Genomic DNA, 6,570 nt, shown 5'->3' with positions numbered 1-6,570 from the left:
GGGGTGGGGGTGGGTGGGAGGAGGCGGCTTCCCCCAGGTGCCAGCTGTGCCTGAAGACAGCCTGTCCTCTCCCGTGTCTCCTGTTCTCAGCTCCTTAGTCCCCTCCCCGACCTCACCTCACAGTGGACTCCTGGGCTGACTCCTCCCCTGGAAGGGAAAGAAGAGCCGGGCTCACCCACACCCGACAGGTGCAGCAGCTGTTTGAGGTCACAGTTGCTGAGAAGGGAAGCCCGAGGCCAGGGGCGGCTCCAGCCAGGGATGGTGCAGCCTGCTGAGGGGTTGGGGTTGCCCAATCGCCCGCCCCGCTCCACCTGTCCCCACCCCTTCCACCCAGCCTGGCCACCAGCCCAGACACCTTCCTCACATGGCCTGAAGACCCCTGCTGACCTGTGGCACCATGTGGCCTAGCAGGGTGGCCGGGCCGGCCGGGCTCATGGGGTAGGGAACGCTGCTCCCCACCTGCCCTGGGGTGGTGGGTGCCACTGGGGAGGCCTCTCTCTAGGGGCGTCTCCCAGGTGGGCAGACCAGAAACTTACCCCGAGTTCTGTGACCCCCTCCGGGGAGCGGGGCATCTCATCTCCTCTCAGCCACTTCTGAAAGCTGGGACCTGGCAGAGTGGGCAGGGCTGCCCTCTGAGCTGACACCCTTCCCCTTCTCCCCATCTTGTCTCTCCTCAGATCTAGGGCTCACTCTGAGGCGTGGGTGACGCTTGCTCCCCAACCCCAGCCTCTTCAGTGCAGGGAGGCGGGGCCTGAACTTCGGAGGGTCTTGGGGCAGGTTCCTGGGGCTTGCAGGGCGGCCTCCCCTTTCCCGAGGAAAGGAAGGGAGAAGCCGTGTCTGGGGAGGGAAGCCTCTACCCCCACCCTCACTGTGCCCAGAGCTGCATCCCCAACCTGGCCTGGGGAGACTGGCACCAGGTGGAGCTGGTCCCCAAGGAGCCCCAACCCCCAGAACATCTGCAGAGGTCAGCTCTCAGGGGGCCCCAGGGTCAGTCCTCTCTGCACCCCACCTTCCCTTCTCAATGTGGCTTGTAGGTTATGCAAAGCATATGCAAAGCACATGCAAATGAGGCCCAGCCACAACCGGTCACTCTCTCCAGGTGAGATTACTGAAGCCCTCTGGTCATCAGCAGGAATGCAGGGGTGCCTATGGCAGGCCGGACTCCAGGTCAGGCCTTGGGGCAGTGAGGAAGAAGGTGCAAGTTAGGTAAGCTATAGTCAAAAGGGAGGGGCACGCCAACACCAGGCGAATGAATGAAGCGAATCAGTGGCACTCCTCCCCGCCCTAGAACCCAACATGACAGACCAGTGCAGACAGACACGTGTGTGTTCTGAGAGGTGGCTGTGTAAAAGCAAGCTTGCTCTTTCAGTCTCCCGCTCATTCTCTTATTCAGCAAAGCTCGGTGTCTATTATGAGCCAGGCGTGTTCCAGGGACTGCAGATATCCCAGCAGATGAAAATGCCTACCTTGCAGGGCTCTAGCCCAGCAGGGAGAGAAAAATACAGGTGACAAGTCAGGGAGAGTGAGGACGAGGACGCATGGGTGTCTGTTTCAGAAACCATAAGGAGGATGGAGCCAGGCACAGGGAGCTCTGGGCCTTGGGAAGAGTATGGTCTGTGCAGGGGCCATGTAGTGGGAGGGGGCCCTGCAGCGTCACCCAGGTGCCCTGGGGAGGTTGTGGTGAGAGCAGACAGCACAGAGTGGAACTAAGTCCCCTGGGCAGGAGATGCCAGGGACTGCGGCCGGGGGTGGCAGTGGAAGGGCTGAGAAGTGGTCGGATTCTGGGTTAGGAAGAGAAAGCTTCCCTTTGCCCTCTGAAGCTTAGCTGAAAAATCAGCGGACAAAAGGCAGATTCAGAAGACAAAAGGCTCACAAAATGTATTCTAACTGCACAGCGCAGGAGTCCCCAGACAGTGACTACCCAGTAATCCAGAGGGGTCCAGAACCTGCCACGTCCTTCTTCGTGGGGGAAGAAGTGGTGGAGAAACCACCTCTTTGAGGCATGGTCAGTGATTCTCTGGGGAAAATGAAATGAAGAGGCCCCTTGCTCGGACAATGGTTAGTGAATAATTCTCTTTGGGAGTTGAATGGGACTGAAGAACAGACAATGGTTTGGGAGGAAGTTCCTTTGGGCTCTAGGTGTGTCAGCCTCTGCCTTTGTGATGTGAGTTTTCATCTTCTCCGGTTAATAACGTTTCAGGGAAGGCCATTGTGTTCCTCTTGGCAGGTCTGGTTTCTAGGTAGTTACGGAAAGTCTGAGAACAGCCTCATCCTGTGCTTTGGAGAGACACGGGGCTGGGGGAAAGTCAGAGAGACCTTGGGGCCCCTTCTTGTCAAGGTGCCATCTTTTCTGAGCCCCAACAGTATATTTTGGGAATGCTGTTATATTTCCATCTAATTTGCATTAAGGACAAACTGTATGTGTTTTGGTGCATGGGCACCTGTGGTGGGGAGGCTGGGAGTAGGGATGGAGCAGGGGAGGGCATCTTCCAGGTGCTCTGCAGACTGGGGTGGGGGGCAGCTGTGTTGTTCTCCTTCAGGGCAATCCCCCAAAACCCACCATCCAAACTCAGCGAAACCACAAGGTGGGGCTGTGATGGGGCCTAGAGGTTTATGGAACAATCATGGGAACAGAGGTGCTCACTCGTGGAGGCCCCGCTGGGGGTTGAGCCTCTTCCAGGGGTTCCCTGGAGTTCACCTCTCCTCACTGCCTCCTGTTCTTACTGGTTTTCTGGTGGGGGAGGAAGGGGCAAAGCCGCTCCTCTTTGAAGGCGGATTTATTTTTTTTGGCAGCAGCTGAAAGCCATTTGCTACTAGGCCTAGTGAGTAAGTGGGCGATCAAAACTGGATCATGCAGTTTTTACTCCAATTAACAAGCCCTGGCTCCTTAAGACTTGAGGCTGATTTTCACTCTCAGGTACCTGGGGCGCTGGTCGGGAAGCCAGGCCTTCTGCAAAGCTTTTCAGGACAGAAGGTGTAGCCTGCCAAGTTAGCACACTCTGGAGCCCTGAATGCAGTTGCCCTCTGCAGACCTCGTCAGGGCCTCACCCTGCAGCCCAGTGGAAGGGACTGAGGGCTCTAAAGCTCTTGCAGGTCTCTGGCTGTGTGGCCCAGGACCAGCAACTTCTACTCTCCTGTTGTGAGTCAGCAGCACCATGCCCCACTTAGCAGCATAGTATGAGGCTGACATGCAAGTGGGTATGAATCCCGGTCAGTGCCACTCATTGTGCCTTTGCACTTCAATGGTCCGTGCCAAGGCTGTGGCAGCAGCTCCTGAGCCCCCCGCCCAAACCTCACCTAAAGCCTTAGGGACAGATTCAGCCACCTGAGACCAACAGCGTCCTGCCTGGCCAGCTCTAAGCCTCCGAATGAATCCTAGCCATTCTTCACTGTAAGAGTTTACTTGTGGCTGGGCGTGGTGGTGCACACCTGTAGTCCCAGCTACTTGGGAGGCTGAGGTGAGAGGGTCACGTGAACCCAGGAGGTTGACATGATAGTGAACCATGACTGCACCACTGTACTGTAGCCTAGGTGACAGAGCGAGTGAGACCCTGTCTCAAAAAAAACAAAAAGGACCGCTCACTATGCCACTGTACTCCAGCCTGGCGACAGAGCGAGACTCCATCTCAAAAAAAAAAAGTGTTCACTGATGGGCTTGGAGGTCCATCTTTGTTCTTCAGGTTGGCCTAAGGTGGCCAAACTTAGTGACACAAACAAGCAAACAAACACAAAACCAAGACACCTAGTTAAATTTGAATTTCAGACAAACAACAAATATATTTATATGTATTTTTTGGTTTTTTTTGAGATGGAGTCTTGCTCTGTTGCCAGGCTGTAGTGCCGTGGCACAGTCTTGGCTCACTGCAACCTCCGACTCCTGGGTTCAAGCAATTCTTCTTCTTCAGCCTCCCAAGTAGCTGGGATTACAGGCACGTGCCACCATACCCAGCAAATTTTTGTATTTTTAGTAGAGATGGGATTTCACCATGCTGGCCAGGCTGGTCTTGAACTCCTGACCTTGTGATCCACCCGCCTCAGTCTCCCAAAGTGTTAGGATTACAGATATGAGCCCCTGCACACAGCCCAACAAATACATTTTTAGCGTTAGTATATCCCATGCAATATAAGAGAGATACTTACTCTAAAAAATGTATTTGGCTGGGCGTGGGAGCTCACACCTGTAATCCCAGCACTTTGGGAGGCCGAGGTGGGTGGATCACTTGAGGTCAGGAGTTCGAGACCAGCCTGGCCAACATGGCAAAAACTCATCTCTACTAATACAAAAATTAGCTGGGCGTGGTGGTGAGCACCTGTAATCCCAGCTACCGGAGGGCTGAGGTAGGAGAATCGTTTGAACCCGGGAGGTGGAAGTTACAGTGAGCCAAGGTCGTGTCGCTGCACTCCAGCCTGAGTGACAGAGTGAGACTGTGCCTCAAAAAAAAAAAAAGTGGTATGCGTTGTTTCTCTGAAATTCAAATTTAACTGAGCATCCTGTATTTTATCTGGCAATCCTAGTCCCAGCCTCTTCCAAATTCACATTTTTTTTTTTTTTTTTTTTTGAGCCGGAGTTTCACTCTTATCACCCAGACTGGATTGCAGTGGTGCAACCTCTGTCTCTTGGGTTCAAGCAATTCTCCTGCCTCAGCCTCCTGAGTAGCTCCTGTGCACCACCACACCCGGCTAATTTTTGTACTTTTAGTAGAGACGAGGTTTCACCATGTTGGCTGGGCTGGTCTCAAACTCCTGACCTCTCAGGTGATCCACCTGCCTCAGCCTCCAAAAATGCTAGGATTACAGGCATGAGCCACCGCGCCCGGCCCTCCAAATTCACATCTATAAGAACGATTTTCCTGCCCCAACCATACATGTCTCACAGAGAAAGCTGCATTTTTATCATTTCGTCTTTCCTGGGGCTGAAATAGCTTCTTCTTTTTGCATTTTATAGTTTTACAATTGCAGCAGTAAAAAATGCTTGCCGGCAAGATGATTGAAAATTTAACTACAAAGGGCATCATTCATTTTATTTGTGTCTTCTTTGGAGACATAAAATGGATTCGCAATTGTCCCAACGCAGTTGTGAGTATTGTGGGTTTTAGAGTAGCTCACATAGCGCCTTTACACTCACCAGCGTGAGGTCTCTTTGCAGCTGCCAATGGAGTGATCGTTTGTGTTTTGGAAGCAGCAGTAACATTTATTCCTAATAATCCTGCTGCAGTGGGTTCTTGGTATTTTATAGTTATTATTGCAGTAAAATTTATATCCTACAGAATTATGACAATATTCAGCTACTAATATGATTATTATTTCTGTGTGTGTGTTAAAACCACGGAAATAAAATTTACTCCCAACAATACAGTGGCAATTATATGTCCCTAAAACTGACCGTAAATAATAAACATAATTACAGAATGCCTGTAAACACATAAAACATCCTTCTCGGAAAGAGTGAACTCTCCATTGCTATTCTGATGAGACCAGCAACTGGGGAGCTCAGTCTAGCAGTTAGGGCTGCTGGGCAGACTTCAAAAGGATGAAGCAACTTCTTCACATGCCTCCTGGAGAGCAAGTTACTTCACATTTCAGAGCCCAAGTCAGCCCAGCTCAGAGAACACAGGCTGGTTCATTGCCTGATGAGTGCACGGACACAATGCGTGGTAGCCACACTGTAGAACATTGCTTAGCTGTAAAGAGAATGCAGTCCTCATACACACTGCAACTCCGATGAGCCTTGGAGACATTATGCTCCGTGAAAGAAACCAGATATACCTGGGCACGGTGGCTCACTCCTGTAATTCCAGCACTTTGGGAGGCCAAGGCGGGCGGATCACAAGGTCAGGAGTTCAAGACCAGCCTGGCCAACATGGTGAAACCCTGTCGCTACTAAAAATACAAAATTAGCTGGGCATGGTGGCGCATGCCTGTAATCCCAGTTACCAGGGAAGTCGAGGCAGGAGAATCGCTTGAAGCCAGGAGGCGGAGGTTTCGGTGAGTCAATATCGTGCCACTGCACTCCAGCCTGGGCAACAGAGCGAGACTCCATCTCAAGAAATAAAAATAAAAAAAGCCAGACACAAAAGATGTATACTTTTGATCCACATACTATATGATCCCATTGAAATTAAATAGCCAGAAAAAGGCTGGGTGCAGTGGTTCACGCCTGTTATCCCAGTACTTTGGGAGGCTGAGGTGGGAGGGTCGCTTGAGCTCAGGAGTTTGACACCAGCCTGGGCAACATAGCAAGACCCCCATCTCTACAAATAATTTAAAAATTAGGCAGGCATGGTGGTGTGCACCTATAGTCCTGGCTACTTGGGAGGCTGACGCAGGAGGATCCCTTGAGCCCAAGAGGTTGAGGCTGCAGTGAGCCATGATCATGCCATTGCACTCCAGCCTAGACAACAGAGTGAGACCCTGTCTCAAAAATCAAAAAAAACAAAATTAAAAATATCCAGAAGTAAATTTCCATAGACAGAAAGTAGATGAGTGGTTGTCGGGCTTGGGGAGGGAAGGGGAAATGGGAAGTGACTGCTTATGGATACTTTTTTTTTTTTTTGAGACAGAGTCTCGCTC

The sequence above is a fragment of the Rhinopithecus bieti genome, unplaced genomic scaffold (genome assembly GCF_001698545.2).
Source record: "Rhinopithecus bieti isolate Rb0 unplaced genomic scaffold, ASM169854v2 scaffold_9899, whole genome shotgun sequence".
NCBI lineage: Eukaryota > Metazoa > Chordata > Mammalia > Primates > Cercopithecidae > Rhinopithecus > Rhinopithecus bieti.
Note: the sequence above shows the minus strand (reverse complement) of the source record.